A 19,445-nucleotide genomic window follows, 5' to 3' on the forward strand; every position below is an offset into this window, starting at 1 on the left:
AATGAGGGGGAGGGGTGCCATAAAATACTAAAGTAGGTGCAAAATGGACCTGCAAGTCACTTGACCTTCCAATAGCAGCCACAGGACCCTCAGTGCAGATGTCTCTTGTCTGTAAGGGAAAGTGCTGATGTGGCAGATTGGGGTGAGCTATACAGTATATAGAGAGAGGCTGACACTGATAACTGTGTATATACACTATCTACATAGGGCTTATAAACACACAAGTACATATACATATGTCTATTAATCAGAGGATATTGGATAAAGAAAAAGATCAATACCTGACAGATTTAGATTTAATCATTTAGAAAAAAAATTCTCTTGCATTGGCCGGGAATCGAACCCGGGCCTCCCGCGTGGCAGGCGAGAATTCTACCACTGAACCACCAATGCTCAGATGTTTGCGATACTTTTTAAAAACTTTGGAAATGTACTGGTGGCAAATGAAGGTTCAGACATTGGCTGCTAAATGTTACAACCTCATCCACAACTGTCAGTATACTGTATGTCCTCCACACAGTAATGTCCTGAGAAGGTAGAGCTCCTAGCCTGGACAACTCCTAGGAGGTTGTCTCCCCTTACCTGTCACCTCCACCATTGTGTCTCTTTGTAACTCACTTCATGGCCCTTAAAGTTATATTTCTACACTTATCACCTACTAAAACGGCAAATGTTAGCTTTGGACCTCAGTGTTGGTGCTACGTTCACATTAGCATCTCCTCTCCATTGTTTGGGTTTATCAGGAGACCCAAACAACAGAGAGGTGGACCACTAAACAATGGTAACACAAGGAGTCCGACCTCATTCACGGTAATGGGGGACGTTGCGTCTCCGTCCATTAAAAACTGAAACTAGCAGAGGAAAAAAGTCCATTTTTCAGGTGGAGTCTCCAATGCAGGTGAGAAGTTCTGGACCAAGGTGTCTTGAAGTGTGTCCATGAAGTGTTCTCCTCCTCTACATTCTCCGAGGAAGCTTTGTTCTCTCATAAAAGTTCTCAGAAGATGCGACTTGGTCAAGGATCCCGTCATGCTCGTCCCTTCCTCTCTGTTTTCGAGAGAATAAAAAGAAGATTAAGTGCTGAAAAAACAGGTGTAGGGTAAAGTTTTTGAGATGTTTTTAGCTAGAGAAATCAGATCTGGGTTTGATCGTTGGGTCACCAACCTCTGCTCATCAGAAGAATGAAGGGGTGGCTGATCCAGACACTGCAACTCTCGGACACTGAGCTTGCAGGACTTATCTGGAAGATGGACCACCACTGACCATCGATGTTCAAGACTTGGGAAGCCCAACAAAGTGTCTTATGCTGCAGCTTGTAATGCATAGGTTGAAAATTGGCCCAACTACAGCTATAAAGATTAAGGCTAAAGCCTGGTGGTTTTGTCTGCAGAATGTTCATGGTGGACAACCTGCAGCAGACCTAACACGTGTGGCCTTAGTCTTATCCCCTTGCAGATGACCCTTTGTCTGGTGAGTACGCTTCCCAGGTTTTTCCCAGATAGCACACTGATCCTTTCATTTCTATGGGCCCATATACATCACCACGAATAACACAGTCACGTGTGTGGGCCGACATGTCAGGGCTGCAAAATATGGAACAGGTCCTATTCCTGTCCGAATTTTCACAACATATAAATCCTATTTCCCAGAAATTTTACCCACTGCCATTGGCAGATTCGTAACAACTAACCTGCCGAAATAATTTATAATGCCGGACTATAGAAATATCTGTACCGCACATTCTGAACCCCCTCATGTTACATAGCAGAACATATAAGGGGGGGGGGGGTGCCATAAAATACTAAAGTAGGTGCATAATGGACCTGCAAGTCACTTGACCTTCCAATAGCAGCCACAGGACCCTCAGTGCAGATGTCTCTTGTCTGTAAGGGAAAGTGCTGATGTGGCAGATTGGGGTGAGCTATACAGTATATAGAGAGAGAGGCTGACACTGATATCTGTGTATATACACTATCTACATAGGGCTTCTAAACACAGAAACATATACATTTGTCTATTTAGGAGAGGATATTGGATAATAGAGTAGGTCAATGTCAGACACATTGCTAATATATAAAAAAAATTCCTCTTGCATTGGCCGGGAATCGAACCCGGGCCTCCCGCGTGGCAGGCGAGAATTCTACCACTGAACCACCAATGCCCAGATGTTATACATTTTCTGAAAACTTTTGACAAAGTACAAAGCACTCAGATACTTTTTCCACACTATGTCAGAGCTGCCAGTCCAGATAATTTCCAAGTCAGATTGGAGGCTTGTGGACCTTTGGGTGAGGACACACAGGGGGACAAATTTAGACTAAGACTGTACGCGATTGAGACCAAAGATCACCATGTAACTCTGTGACTCCTTTGCCCTCATTAGCAAATGGAGTTGCTACTCTAAGAGTGCTGCAACCGCAAATTCAAGCTGACCGTTGTTATAAGTTTTTGCAGCATGAAGTGTCGGTTGCGGCAAACTAGAGGTGACATTGTGGCGCCATTCACTAACATGAATGAAAGAGCTGCAGAGCGACACTATGATCTCTGGGTACATGACAGGAATCAGTGGTGTTGACATGGGGTTCCCCCTGACCAACCAACACTGAAGACTCCGACCCACCGACTTCCCCCCCAGTATTCCTGTACACACTGTTATGCCCCATAGTAGCCCCTGAACACAGTATTATGCCCCATAGTAGCCCCTGAACACAGTATTATGCCCCATAGTGGCCCCTGAACACAGTATAATGCCCCATAGTAGCCCCTGCACACAGTATTATGCCCCATAGTAGCCCCTGCATACAGTATTATGTCCCATAGTGGCCCCTGCACACAGTATTACCCCCATAGTGGCCCCTGCACACAGTATTATCCCCCATAGTGGCCCCTGCACACAGTATTATCCCCCATAGTGGCCCCTGCACACAGTATTATGCCCCATAGTAGCCCCTGCACACAGTATTATGCCCCATAGTAGCCCCTGCACACAGTATTATGCCCCATAGTAGCCCCTGCACACAGTATTATGCCCCAGAGTGGCCCCTGCACACAGTATTATGCCCCATAGTGGCCCCTGCACACAGTATTATGCCCCATAGTAGCCCCTGCACACAGTATTATGCCCCATAGTAGCCCCTGCACACAGTATTATGCCCCATAGTAGCCCCTGCACACAGTATTATGCCCCATAGTAGCCCCTGCACACATTATTATCCCCCATAGTGGCCCCTGCACACAGTATTATCCCCCATAGTGGCCCCTGCACACAGTATTATGCCCCATAGTGGCCCCTGCACGCAGTATTATGCCCCATAGTGGCCCCTGCACACAGTATTATCCCCCATAGTGGCCCCTGCACACAGTATTATGTCCCATAGTGGCCCCTGCACACAGTATTATCCCCCATAGTGGCCCCTGCACACAGTATTATGCCCCATAGTGGCCCCTGCACACAGTATTATCCCCCATAGTGACCCCTGCACACAGTATTATGTCCCATAGTGGCCCCTGCACACAGTATTACCCCCATAGTGGCCCCTGCACACAGTATTATCCCCCATAGTGGCCCCTGCACACAGTATTATCCCCCATAGTGGCCCCTGCACACAGTATTATGCCCCATAGTAGCCCCTGCACACAGTATTATGCCCCATAGTAGCCCCTGCACACAGTATTATGCCCCATATTAGCCCCTGCACACAGTATTATGCCCCATAGTGGCCCCTGCACACAGTATTGTGGCCCCTGCACACAGTATTATGCCCCATAGTAGCCCCTGCACACAGTATTATGCCCCATAGTAGCCCCTGCACACAGTATTATGCCCCATAGTAGCCCCTGCACACAGTATTATGCCCCATAGTAGCCCCTGCACACATTATTATCCCCCATAGTGGCCCCTGCACACAGTATTATCCCCCATAGTGGCCCCTGCACACAGTATTATGCCCCATAGTGGCCCCTGCACACAGTATTATGCCCCATAGTAGCCCCTGCACACAGTATTATGCCCCATAGTAGCCCCTGCACACATTATTATCCCCCATAGTGGCCCCTGCACACAGTATTATCCCCCATAGTGGCCCCTGCACACAGTATTATGCCCCATAGTGGCCCCTGCACACAGTATTATGCCCCATAGTGGCCCCTGCACACAGTATTATCCCCCATAGTGGCCCCTGCACACAGTATTATGTCCCATAGTGGCCCCTGCACACAGTATTATCCCCCATAGTGGCCCCTGCACACAGTATTATGCCCCATAGTGGCCCCTGCACACAGTATTATGTCCCATAGTGGCCCCTGCACACAGTATTATCCCCCATAGTGGCCCCTGCACACACTATTATGCCCATACCTCCCAACTTTTGAAGAACCGAAAGAGGAACAAAATGTGCGGCATTTTTGCCCCGCCCATTTTTGTGTTGACTCCGCCCACTCGTTAATTTTTCACGTGCCCGCACACAGTATAATCCTCCTACAGTCACCCGTAAATTATATGTCCCCCCCTCTATCTCTCCCCCAGTTTCATATACACCCTTCATCTGCCCCCAGTTTCATGTCCCCCTTCCATCTCTGCCCCCAGATTCATGTCCCTCCATCTCTGCCCCTAGATTCATGTCCCTCCATCTCTGCCCCCAGATTCATGTCCCCCCAGATTCATGTCCCCCCTCCATCTCTGCCCCCAGATTCATGTCCCCTCCATCTCTGCCCCCAGATTCATGTCCCCCCATCTCTGCCCCCAGATTCATGTCCCCTCCATCTTTGCCCCCAGATTCATGTCCCTCCATCTCTGCCCTCAGATTCATGTCCCCTCCATTTCTGCCCTCAGACTCATGTCCTCACATCTCTGCCCCCAGATTCATGTCCCCCATCTCTGCCCTCAGATTCATGTCCCCCCATCTCTGCCCTCAGATTCATGTCCCCCCATCTCTGCCCCCAGATTCATGTCCCCTCCATCTTTGCCCCCAGATTCATGTCCCTCCATCTTTGCCCCCAGATTCATGTCCCTGTATCTCTGCCCCCAGTGTCATGCCGTCCTCTCCATCTCTGCCCCCAGATTCATATCCCTCCATCTCTGCCCCCAGTGTCATGCCGTCCTCTCCATCTCTGCCCCCAGTGTCATGCCGTCCCCTCCTTCATCTGCCCCCAGTGTCATGCCGTTCTCTCCATCTCTGCCCCCAGTGTCATGCCGTTCTCTCCATCTCTGCCCCCAGTGTCATGCCGTCCTCTCCTTCATCTGCCCCCAGATTCACGTTCCACCTCCACATTAAACTTACCTTCTCCTCTGCTCCCTCGCCCGCTCTCTGCGCGCCTCTCTTGCTGACATATGCGGCTGAAGCAAGGAGCTGACCTGTGTCAGCTCCTTCCTTCAGCCACATGTATCAGCGAGAGAGGCGCGCAGCGGCGAAGCGAGGAGCAGACCTGTGTCAGCTCCTTGCTTCAGCCGCATAAGTGTTCAACTCGGATCTGCGTCCTCTGGAAATCGGGACATACCTCCCTCCAACCGGGACCGCGGGACATGTCACCCAAATCGTGACTGTCCCGCAGAAATCGGGACGGTTTGGAGGTATGTTATGCCCCTTAATGGCCCCTGCACACAGTATTATGCCCCATACTAGTCTCTGCTGACGTCGGCCATCTTCAATGACGCACGGGACGTCGCTTGACTCGAGCCTGTGTCACAACGCATAAGGACCCAGGCCCCGGCCATGTGACGTCAGGGATGTTGCACAAGTAGGCCTGAAGCCTGCTTGGAGCCAGGACAGGTAAATAACACTGTTTTTTATGTTCCCTCACCTCTCCTGGGCCTCTGATCTTCTACTCAGGGGTCAATTATATCTACAGAAACGCCGGCGACTTCCCTGTTGATAAAACTGTAACAGAAAGTCCGCGGAGGAAAACTCTGAACTTTCTGTTCAAAGTGCTGCGGGAAGAACCGCAATGCGTTCAAGCCAGGGTTGTTCCCGCAGCGCTTTAGTGCTGCGTTTCCGGCCCGCGAGGCCTTAGCCAAAATCGTGTTTTTCTGCAGCTCCCCTGCCATGCTGAGAGGTTATATCACATCGCACAGTTCTAACATCATATAAATCCTATTTCTATAGATTTTACCCACTTTGCTGTTATTATATATCCCAGCGGATTAGCCATTGGCAGATTCGTAACAACTAACCTGCCGGATTAATCTATAATCCCGTCCTATAGGAATATTTACTGCACATTCTGAACCCCCTCATGTTACATAGCAGAACATACAATGAGGGGGAGGGGGGGGGGTGCCATAAAATACTAAAGTAGGTGCATAATGGACCTCCAAGTCACTTCACCCTCCAATAGCAGCCACAGGACCCTCAGTGCAGATGTCTCTTGTCTGTAAGGGAAAGTGCTGATGTGGCAGATTGGGGTGAGCTATACAGTATATAGAGAGAGGCTGACACTGATAACTGTGTATATACACTATCTACATAGGGCTTATAAACACACAAGTACATATACATATGTCTATTAATCAGAGGATATTGGATAAAGAAAAAGATCAATACCTGACAGATTTAGATTTAATCATTTAGAAAAAAAATTCTCTTGCATTGGCCGGGAATCGAACCCGGGCCTCCCGCGTGGCAGGCGAGAATTCTACCACTGAACCACCAATGCTCAGATGTTGCTGATTTTCTATAAACTTTTGACAAAGTTCAGACCCTCTGATTCTTTCCCTTTACTGTAGCAGGATAAAACTACAGCCTCCTAAAGAGGAACCAGTCCAGATAATTGCCAGGAAGGACCTGGGGCTTGTGGACGTTTGGATGAGGAATCAAAGTGGGGAAAATTTAGGCTAAGCCTATATGCGATTCTAGTCGTCAGCCCAAAGATCACCATATGGATCTGTGACTCTTTCATCCATGTTAGCTAATGGAGTTGCCACCCTGAGAGTGCTGCGACCGCAAATTCAACCTGGACATTTTTATACAATTTTGCAATGTGAAGTCTCGGTTGCGGCAAACTAGAGGTGACATTGTGACGCCATTCACTAACATGAATGAAAGAGCTGCAGAGCGACACTATGATCTCTGGGTACATGACAGGAATCAGTGGCATAACTAGGAAAGGCGGGGACCCGTGACGAACCTTTGAATTGGGGCTCCCACCGACTGACTGATGCCTACCCATGCATTCCATTACACACTATTATGCCCCATATCGACCCCTGTACACAGTATTATGTCCCATAGTGGCCCCTGCACACAGTATTATGTCCCATAGTGGCCCCTGCACACAGTATTATCCCCCATAGTGGCCCCTGCACACAGTATTATGTCCCATAGTGGCCCCTGCACACAGTAGTATGACCCATAGTGGCCCCTGCACACAGTATTATGCTCCATAGTGGCCCCTGCACACAGTATCATGCCCCATAGTGGCCCCTGCACACAGTATCATGGCCCATAGTGGCCCCTGCACACAGTATTATGTCCCATAGTGGCCCCTGCACACAGTATTATTCCCTATAGTGGCCCCTGCACACAGTATAATGTCCCATAGTGGCCCCTGCACACAGTATTATCCGCAATATTGGCCCCTGCACACAGTATTATCCCCCATAGTGGCCCCCTGCACACAGTATTATGCCCCATAGTGGCCCCTACACACAGTATTATGCCCCATAGTGGCCCCTACACACAGTATTATGTCCCATAGTGGCCCCTGCACACAGTATTATGCCCCATAGTGGCCCCTGCACACAGTATTATGCCCCATAGTGGCCCCTACACACAGTATTATGCCCCATAGTGGCCCCTACACACAGTATTATGCCCCATAGTGGCCCCTACACACAGTATTATGTCCCATAGTGGCCCCTACACACAGTATTATGTCCCATAGTGGCCCCTGCACACAGTATTATGCCCCATAGTGGCCCCTGCACACAGTATTATGTCCCTTAGTGGCCCCTGCACACAGTATTATCCCCCATAGTGGCCCCTGCACACAGTATTATACCCCATTGTGGTCCAATTATTATACTTTGGAGTCTTTCAGACCTCAGAGTATAATATTCAGAGACCCAGGAGAGGATACAAACACAAAAAACACTGTTACTTACCTCTCCTGGGCTCCGGTACAGTCCCTGTTGATGTCGGTCAAGTACGTCACAAAAGTAGGCCTGAAGCCTGCCTAGAGCCAGGAGAGGTAAGTAACACTGTTTTTTATCTTCCCTCACCTCTCCTGGGCCTCTGATCATTATACTCAGGAGTCTGAAATGACCCCGAGTATAATAATAGTGTTTGTGGGGCCCGCGGCCTTACTTACAGATCCTGGCTCCTGCTCAGAGTCACAACGGCCTCTGCAGAAGGAGAACTGCAGGCGGCCATGGGCAGGAACCAGGATCGGTAAGTAAATAGGGCCCGTTATCGGCTGGAGTTACTCCAGCTGGTTCAGGGTCTACTAAAAAAAAATAAAAATAAAAAAACTCAGCGGTAGCAGCTGTCGCTGGGCTCCCTAATGCTGCGGGTCCTGTGATAGCCGCCACCGCTGCTATCCCGATATTTACGCCTCTGACACTGATCCTTTCATTTGTTTGGCCTCATATACATCACCATGAGTGACACAGTCACGTGTGCTGGCCGACAGTCAGGGCTGCAAAATACGGAACAGGTCCCATTCCTGTTTGATTTTATGGCCCTGCTTCTGCGGCTCCTGATCATTGGTCCCCCGTGCGCCGCCTTATAGGAATATTTCTACCGCACATTCTGAACCCCCTCATGTTACATAGCAGAACATACAATGAGGGGGAGGGGTGCCATAAAATACTAAAGTAGGTGCATAATGGACCTGCAAGTCACTTGACCTTCCAATAGCAGCCACAGAACCCTCAGTGCAGATGTCTCTTGTCTGTAAGGGAAAGTGCTGATGTGGCAGATTGGGGTGAGCTATACAGTATATAGAGAGAGGCTGACACTGATAACTGTGTATATACACTATCTACATAGGGCTTCTAAACACAGAAACATATACATTTGTCTATTTAGGAGAGGATATTGGATAAATGCCAGACACATTGCTAATATATAGGAAAAAAAATCTTGCATTGGCCGGGAATCGAACCCGGGCCTCCCGCGTGGCAGGCGAGAATTCTACCACTGAACCACCAATGCTCAGATGTTATACATTTTCTGAAAACTTTTGACAAAGTTCAAAACCTCTGATTCTTTCCCTTTACTGTAGCAGGATATAATTACTGCCTCCTAAAGAGGAATCAGTCCAGATAATTGCCAGGACACTCAGGGGGGCAAATTTAGGCTAAGTCTACACGCGATTCTAGTCGTCAGGCAAAAAATCGCCATATGGATCTGTGACTCCTTCACCCATGTTAGCGAATGGAGTTGCCATGTTGCCAAATGGAGAGTGCTGCGACCGCAAATTCAACCTGGACATTGTTATACGTATTTGCAACGTGAAGTCTCGGTTGCGGCAAACTAGAGGTGACATTGTGACGCCATTCACTAACAGGAATGACACAGTATTATGTCCCATAGTGGCCCCTGCACTCAGTATTATGCCCCATAGTGGCCCCTGCACACAGTATTATGTCCCATAGTGGCGCCTGCACTCAGTATTATGCCCCATAGTGGCCCCTGCACTCAGTATTATGTCCCATAGTGGCGCCTGCACTCAGTATTATGCTCCATAGTGGCCCCTGCACACAGTATTATGCCCTAGAGTGGCCCCTGCACACAGTATTATGTCCCATAGTGGCCCCTGCACTCAGTATTATGCTCCATAGTGGCCCCTGCACACAGTATTATGTCCCATAGTGGCCCCTGCACACAGTATTATGTGCCATAGTGGCCCCTGCACACAGTATTATCCCCCATAGTGGCCCCTGCACACAGTATTATCCCCCCATAGTGGCCCCTGCACACAGTATAATGTCCCATAGTGGCCCCTGCACACAGTATTATGCCCCATAGTGGCCCCTGTACACAGTATTATGTCCCATAGTGTCCCCTGCACACAGTATTATGTCCCATAGTGGCCCCTGCACACAGTATTATGTCCCATAGTGGCCCCTGCACACAGTATTATGCCCTAGAGTGGCCCCTGCACACAGTATTATGCTCTAGAGTGGCCCCTGCACACAGTATTGACACAGTCACATGTGTGGGCTGACAGTCAGGGCTGCAAAATACGGAACAGATCCTATTCCTATCGGATTTTGCGGTCCTGCTTCTGCGGCTCCTATTCATTGTTCTCCGGTGCACCGCCCCTGTTGTTCATTCACAGCATCCGGTTAGCACACGGTCATGTGCAATCAGCTTTAAAGAGGACCTTTCATCAGATCGGGCACAGGCAGTTCCATATACTGCTGGAAAGCTGACAGTGCGCTGAATTCAGCGCACTGTCGGCTTTCCCGATCTGTGCCCGGTGTAAAGCGCTATCGGTCCCATTACCGTAGCGCTTTAGTGTCAGAAGGGCGTTTCTGACACTTAGCCAGGGACGCCCTTCTGCCCAGCAGCGCCTATCGCGCTGTGCTGTGGAGCCGGGAGGAACGCCCCCTCCCTCTGCTCACACAGTTTGTCCATAGACGAGTATTATCAGGAGCGGGAGGGGGCGTTCCTCCCTGCTCCACAGTACAGCGCGATAGGCGCTGCTGGGCAGAAGGGCGTCCCTGGCTAAGTGTCAGAAACGCCCTTCTGACCATAGAGCACTACGGTAACGGGACCGATAGTGCTTTACACCGGGCACAGATCGGGAAAGCCGACAGTGCGCTGAATTCAGCGCACTGTCAGCTTTCCAGCAGTATATAAAACTGCCTGTGCCCGATCTGATGAAAGGTCCTCTTTAAAGCGGCGTTACAGTCCTTTTTTGGACTATCCCAGGGATCGGCCATCTATACCTGATCAGCGGCTAAGGCCCGGTGCACACAAGCCTTTGTCCTGGAAACTGTCACAACAAAAACACCCCAAACTGTGTTTTTCTGCAGCTCCCCTGCCATGCTGAGAGGTTATATCACACTGCACAGTTCTCATAACATATAAATCGTATTTCTATAAATTTTACCCACTTTGCTGTTATTATATATCCCAGCGGATTAGCCATTGACAGATTCGGAACAACTAACCTGCCAGAATAATCTATAATCCCGTCCTATAGGAATATTTGTACCGCACATTGTAAACCCCTCATGTTACATAGCAGAACATACAATGAGGGGGAGGAGTGCCAAAAAATACTAAAGTAGGTGCATAATGGACCTGCAAGTCACTTCACCCTCCAATAGCAGCCACAGAACCCTCAGTGCAGATGTCTCTTGTCTGTAAGGGAAAATGATGATGTGGCAGATTGGGGTGAGCTATACAGTATATAGAGAGAGGCTGACACTGATAACTGTGTATATACACTATCTACATAGGGCTTCTAAACACAGAAACATATACATTTGTCTATTTAGGAGAGGATATTGGATAAATGCCAGACACATTACTAATATAGAATGAATAAAAAAAAAAGTCTTCTTGCATTGGCCGGGAATCGAACCCGGGCCTCCCGCGTGGCAGGCGAGAATTCTACCACTGAACCACCAATGCTCAGATGGTAAAAGCGGTCTAAGCACTTTTGACAAAGTTGAAACCCTCTGATTCTTTCCCTTTACCGTAGCAGATATAACTACAGCCTCCTAAAGAGGAACCAGTCCAGATAATGTCCAGGAAGGATCTGGGGCTTGTGGACCTTTGGGTGAGGACACACAGTGGGGCAAATTTAGGCTAAACCTACACGCGATTCTAGTCATCAGACCAAAGATCACCATGTTGCTCTGCGACTCCTTCACCCTTGTTAGTGAATGGAGTTGCCACCCTGAGAGTGCTGCAACCGCAAATTTAACCTGGACATTGTTATATGTTTTTGCAACGTGAAGTCTCGGTTGCAACACATTAGAGGTGACATTGTGGAGCCATTGACTAACATGAATGAATTCAAGCGTTGCAGATCTCTGGACACATAACGGGAGTCACCACCAAAGTCACCAAGTAGCCCACATACAGTCTCATTGTTGTCGATAGCACACCCCCTTTTCAAGTGATGGTTCTACAATTTCAAGACTCCTGACTGGTCTTCAGAAACATCTTTTGCTCTCCACCCTTCCGTTCACTAGTAATAAAAACTTATGACCTTGAAGGGTGTTGAGGAGTGTGTCAGAAGTACTTGAGAGTTGTGTCTCTCTCACCTCTTCCTTCTCATCACTCACATATACCCTTAAAGTGTGACCTAAACAATCCTAAACATCTCCAGAACTTCAGAGGAACCCTTCACTTGTAGGTATTGCTGGACTAGGACATTTAGACCTTTGTCTAGTTCCACCAACAACATTCAGACGTGAAACGCTAAATTTTAATATCTGACAACTTTGGGACATTAACATGGACATTCTTACTATCATTTGGTTTACACGTCCAGTAGAATGGAAAGACTTGTGTTATGACCACCCTACATCGAGACCAGAAGGGACTCCCAACAATCTAATGCTTGGGTTGATGTGTCTTACATAACGTTACTCTTCCACCTAGACCTTCATCCTTTAAGTCCATGAACATTGACTAGAGAAGGTAAAGAACCACCTACAGTATCTAAACCACCTTGAAGGAAAGGTGACCATCCCATAGAGGTCCATCTTTCATTTTACCAAAATGAAGGTGGTCTATGACTGACTACTGATGGAAACATGGCCACATTTTTGATATTGGAAGGCCAATGTTTCCAATTTTGTATGTACAACCAGTTTTTCCTACTGGATCTACCATACACAGTCATGGTCAACTCAATGGGGAGAAGGCAGACTCATCTTGGTATTTATAACTACATCCATAGCCATGAATGCTTGATGTGAGTCCCACCAACCCGGGCCCCCTTTTGTAGTCACAAGACAAGTCTCTCCATTCACTTCAACAAGACTTCCAAAATAGCCGAGGCTTCCTGACGGTTCTTCGAGAAAGAATGGGCAACTAGAAGAAGATCCCACATCAATCTGGCATTTATGGTCGTTTCCGATGGAAATACCCTTTAATCATTGGATTTGGCCGACTTTCACCGAATGTCTATGGGCAGAACCCATCAGAAGTTGGGTCTCATATCGAGTAAGTCTAGAGAAGACCACAATTTTCTATCTTGTCCAATACTGAGGTCTATGATCTTTGGGTGGAGGACCTTGGTCACCATGCACTTGGTGATGGGACAGGTTTAACTTTTCATATCCGTATCTCATTGCCATGAGTCCCAATGAGAACAGAATGGGAGACTTGTTCCCAGGGTCCAAGTGACAATAAGATGGAGGTGTTAATGAGGCATGGTGTGTATATCGCTTCAGGCCAACTTGTGCCATAAAGTGTGCCCAAGGAGTGTTCTTCACAAGTCACACTAGAGGAAGCTTTGATCCTCCTTGAAGAAGTGTGACTCTGTTCCTGTTTACCTTCCTTCCCATTTGACATGGATGTGTCACCACTAGGAGGATATGGACCCAGTGTAGGAGGTCAATGTCAGAGGGTTCCAGAATGTGGACCTCTGGATCCTCAAAAATGAATTAACTGAAAACGAGGTACTCCAGAATTTGCAAAGTGGTTCCCTTCTCCCATGTGATACTTCCAATGCCATATCTTCATAGGTGTCAGTGGCCCATGAACTCCATCATGCTTGATGGTCCAGCTGAGGTTGCAGCCTCTATATATCTTATAGGTGGGGTTATGCCCTGGATGTGCAGCAGATATGTTGTTGGATCTGCATGTAGGGCTAATACGTAACCTCCTGGGCAAATCTACAAGAAGATAAGAATCTTCCTTATGAGGTCAACAAAACATATGATAACCCCAGAGGACACAGCATGGCGGAGCCTGGGTAATAAAAAGGCCTAAACTAGTTGAAGCCCCCAACCCCCTCCCACTCTCACATGTGTAAATAAATGCAGGTGTCATATTCACACTCCGACACTGCAGCACACTTCCTGGGCACATGTCATCTGTAGTCACATGATGTCTGAAACTCTGTGGTCATGTTGGCGTAATGTAATATACTGATATCATAACACAACCACTATATAATATACTGATCATATAATATACCCCCTATGTAATATACTGATCATATAATATACCCGCTATGTTATATACTGATAATATAATATACCCGCTATGTAATATACTGATCATATAATATACCCGCTATGTAATATACTGATCATATAATATACCCGCTATATAATATACTGATCATATAATATACCCGCTATATAATATACTGATCATATAATATACCAGCTATGTAATATACTGTTCATATAATATACCCGCTATATAATATACTGATCATATAATATACCCGCTATGTAATATACTGATCATATAATATACCCGCTATATAATATACTGATCATATAATATACCCGCTATATAATATACTGATCATATAATATACCCGCTATGTAATATACTGATCATATAATATACCCGCTATGTAATATACTGATCATATAATATACCCCCTATGTAATATACTGATCATATAATATACCCGCTATGTAATATACTGATCATATAATATACCCGCTATGTAATATACTGATCATATAATATACCCGCTATGTAATATACTGATCATATAATATACCCGCTATATAATATACTGATCATATAATATACCAGCTATGTAATATACTGATCATATAATATACCCGCTATATAATATACTGATCATATAATATACCCGCTATATAATATACTGATCATATAATATACCAGCTATGTAATATACTGATCATATAATATACCCGCTATGTAATATACTGATCATATAATATACCCGCTATGTAATATACTGATCATATAATATACCCGCTATATAATATACTGATCATATAATATACCCGCTATATAATATACTGATCATATAATATACCCGCTATATAATATACTGATCATATAATATACCCGCTATGTAATATACTGATCATATAATATACCCGCTATGTAATATACTGATCATATAATATACCCGCTATATAATATACTGATCATATAATATACCAGCTATGTAATATACTGATCATATAATATACCCGCTATATAATATACTGATCATATAATATACCCGCTATGTAATATACTGATCATATAATATACCCCCTATGTAATATACTGATCATATAATATACCCGCTATGTAATATACTGATCATATAATATACCCGCTATGTAATATACTGATCATATAATATACCCGCTATGTAATATACTGATCATATAATATACCCGCTATATAATATACTGATCATATAATATACCCGCTATATAATATACTGATCATATAATATACCCGCTATGTAATATACTGATCATATAATATACCCGCTATATAATATACTGATCATATAATATACCCGCTATATAATATACTGATCATATAATATACCCGCTATATAATATACTGATCATATAATATACCCGCTATGTAATATACTGATCATATAATATACCCGCTATATAATATACTGATCATATAATATACCCGCTATGTAATATACTGATCATATAATATACCCGCTATGTAATATACTGATCATATCATATACCCGCTATGTAATATACTGATAATATAATATACCCGCTATGTAATATACTGATCATATAATATACCCGCCATGTAATATACTGATCATATAATATACCCGCTATATAATATACTGATCATATAATATACCCGCTATATAATATACTGATCATATAATATACCCGCTATATAATATACTGATCATATAATATACCCGCTATGTAATATACTGATCATATAATATACCCGCTATGTAATATACTGATCATATAATATACCCGCTATGTAATATACTGATCATATAATATACCCGCTATATAATATACTGATCATATAATATACCCGCTATATAATATACTGATCATATAATATACCCGCTATGTAATATACTGATCATATAATATACCCGCTATGTAATATACTGATCATATAATATACCCGCTATATAATATACTGATCATATAATATACCAGCTATGTAATATACTGATCATATAATATACCCGCTATGTAATATACTGATCATATAATATACCTGCTATGTAATATACTGATCATATAATATACCCGCTATGTAATATACTGATCATATAATATACCCGCTATATAATATACTGATCATATAATATACCCGCTATATAATATACTGATCATATAATATACCCGCTATGTAATATACTGATCATATAATATACCCGCTATATAATATACTGATCATATAATATACCCGCTATATAATATACTGATCATATAATATACCCGCTATATAATATACTGATCATATAATATACCCGCTATGTAATATACTGATCATATAATATACCCGCTATATAATATACTGATCATATAATATACCCGCTATGTAATATACTGATCATATAATATACCCGCTATGTAATATACTGATCATATCATATACCCGCTATGTAATATACTGATAATATAATATACCCGCTATGTAATATACTGATCATATAATATACCCGCCATGTAATATACTGATCATATAATATACCCGCTATATAATATACTGATCATATAATATACCCGCTATATAATATACTGATCATATAATATACCCGCTATATAATATACTGATCATATAATATACCCGCTATGTAATATACTGATCATATAATATACCCGCTATGTAATATACTGATCATATAATATACCCGCTATGTAATATACTGATCATATAATATACCCGCTATGTAATATACTGATCATATAATATACCCGCTATATAATATACTGATCATATAATATACCCGCTATATAATATACTGATCATATAATATACCCGCTATATAATATACTGATCATATAATATACCCGCTATGTAATATACTGATCATATAATATACCCGCTATGTAATATACTGATCATATAATATACCCGCTATATAATATACTGATCATATAATATACCCGCTATGTAATATACTGATCATATAATATACCCGCTATATAATATACTGATCATATAATATACCCGCTATGTAATATACTGATCATATAATATACCCGCTATGTAATATACTGATCATATAATATACCCGCTATATAATATACTGATCATATAATATACCCGCTATATAATATACTGATCATATAATATACCCGCTATGTAATATACTGATCATATAATATACCCGCTATGTAATATACTGATCATATAATATACCCGCTATGTAATATACTGATCATATAATATACCCGCCATGTAATATACTGATCATATAATATACCCGCTATGTAATATACTGATCATATAATATACCCGCTATGTAATATACTGATCATATAATATACCCGCTATATAATATACTGATCATATAATATACCCGCTATGTAATATACTGATCATATAATATACCCGCTATGTAATATACTGATCATATAATATACCCGCTATGTAATATACTGATCATATAATATACCCGCTATGTCAAATCAAATCAAAAAAGCTTTATTGGCACGTCCAAATAGATATTTGGCATTGCCAAAGCTAGTAAAGTGTGTGTGTGTGTGTGTGTGTGTGTAGGGGGGGGGGGGGGTGAGTTGGATTCGGGTGGGTGAGTGGTGGGTATGGGGGAGTTGTGGTTTGGGGTATAACAGTCCGTGGAGTCTCATCTTCCTCTTCGTTGGTGACCGCTATGTAATATACTGATCATATAACATATTTTCTATATAATATACTGATCATATAATATATTCACTATATAAATAACTATATAGTTATAATATCCTATCATACAGTATACAGGATTATAATCTACTATAATACCATATACAGGAGTTATAATCTACTATCATACTATATATGGGGTTATAATATACCATCACACAATATACAGAGTTATAATAAACCATCATCACTATATAGAGGGTTATGATACAACATTATACTATGTACAGGGCTCTAATATACCACCATACTGTGCCAGGTTATAATATACCATTATACTATATAGGGAAGTTATAAAATACCAACACGTCATATACAGGATTCTAATACACCATCATCACTATATTTAGTGTTATAATACACCATCATACTATATATACAGGGATATAATACACCATAACACTATATACAGGAATATAATACACCATCATACTATATACACGGATATAATGCACCATTATACTATGTGCAGGGTTTCAATAGACCATCATACTATATATACAGGGATATAATACACCATAACACTATATACAGGTATATAATACACCATCATACTATACACAGGGATATAATACACCACCCTACCATATGCAGGGTTTCAATACACCATCACACTATACATACAGGGATATAATACACCATCACACTATACAGGGATACAATACACCATCACACTATACATACAGGGATATAATACACCATCACACTATACAGGGATACAATACACCATCACACTATACATACAGGGATATAATACACCATCACACTATACATACAGGGATATAATACACCATCACACTATACAGGGATACAATACACCATCACACTATATATACAGGAGTATAATACACCGTGCTACTATATACATAACACATGGTCACATGACCAGCAGATGTTCCCGGACACCTCAGTTTATGAGACGCGCTGCTGAGCACTGACAACACGTGGCTCTGTGGCGCAATGGATAGCGCATTGGACTTCTAGCTGGTGCAGTCATTCAAAGGTTGTGGGTTCGAGTCCCACCAGAGTCGCTTTTTAGTTTTTTTGCCTCCTCTGCGGTATTTTCACGTTATATTCTGCTATTATTATCTATTTTCTTAGCCGCTCCGTCTATTCACTAAGAAGATCCCGGCAGGAGAATGTATAGTGTGTATAGTGGTGTAATATATACTGCCCTGTCATAGGACGGCCACGTGACACACCCCTATAGCATCACTATGGCAACAAGAGCAGGAAAACCGTAACAATAACCAGAACCGCAAGACGGTTACACGAAGTGAGTGTGACTGGGACCGAACCAGCACCGTCCGCTCCGATGCCGCGAGCGTTACCGCTGTACCAACCAAAAGAAGCCGCACGGTGCAACAGGTCCGAGCAGTGACAGGTAGTGTGTACGGTGCCGAGGTACCGAGACATAACGGAGTGCGGTATATAGAGTAGCGGATGTGTAGTGTGAACTGTGTAATCAGTGAAGGAAAGAGAAAAGATACAATGTATCCGACAAAGAGTGAAACCTCACTACATAGTGCGCCCCCTACTGATAGCACCATGCCACTGCACACCTTAACCTATCTACCCCCGTCCTCATACACTAATACTTCTGTCCTCATACACTATTACCCCATCTCCCCCTGTCCTCATACACTATTACCCCATCTCCCCCTGTCCTCA

At 43.6% G+C, this 19,445-nt stretch overlaps 6 non-coding genes across 6 annotated transcripts; 1 reads left to right on the forward strand and 5 right to left on the reverse strand.

Moving 5' to 3' along the window:
• Window positions 1-322: 322 nt before the first annotated feature.
• On the reverse strand, window positions 323-393 carry TRNAG-GCC (transfer RNA glycine (anticodon GCC)). Its single transcript has one exon. It is a non-coding gene; the product is annotated as a tRNA-Gly (tRNA).
• Window positions 394-2,087: 1,694 nt separating this feature from the next.
• TRNAG-GCC (transfer RNA glycine (anticodon GCC)) lies at window positions 2,088-2,158 on the reverse strand. Its single transcript has one exon. It is a non-coding gene; the product is annotated as a tRNA-Gly (tRNA).
• Window positions 2,159-6,577: 4,419 nt separating this feature from the next.
• TRNAG-GCC (transfer RNA glycine (anticodon GCC)) lies at window positions 6,578-6,648 on the reverse strand. Its single transcript has one exon. It is a non-coding gene; the product is annotated as a tRNA-Gly (tRNA).
• A 2,427-nt stretch (window positions 6,649-9,075) lies between these two features.
• TRNAG-GCC (transfer RNA glycine (anticodon GCC)) lies at window positions 9,076-9,146 on the reverse strand. Its single transcript has one exon. It is a non-coding gene; the product is annotated as a tRNA-Gly (tRNA).
• Window positions 9,147-11,508: 2,362 nt separating this feature from the next.
• TRNAG-GCC (transfer RNA glycine (anticodon GCC)) lies at window positions 11,509-11,579 on the reverse strand. Its single transcript has one exon. It is a non-coding gene; the product is annotated as a tRNA-Gly (tRNA).
• Window positions 11,580-18,720: 7,141 nt separating this feature from the next.
• On the forward strand, window positions 18,721-18,805 carry TRNAR-UCU (transfer RNA arginine (anticodon UCU)). The gene is given in 2 exon segments: window positions 18,721-18,757; window positions 18,770-18,805. It is a non-coding gene; the product is annotated as a tRNA-Arg (tRNA).
• The last annotated feature ends 640 nt before the right edge of the window (window positions 18,806-19,445 follow it).

Source organism: Leptodactylus fuscus, chromosome 5 (genome assembly GCF_031893055.1).
Source record: "Leptodactylus fuscus isolate aLepFus1 chromosome 5, aLepFus1.hap2, whole genome shotgun sequence".
NCBI classification, from domain to species: domain Eukaryota; kingdom Metazoa; phylum Chordata; class Amphibia; order Anura; family Leptodactylidae; genus Leptodactylus; species Leptodactylus fuscus.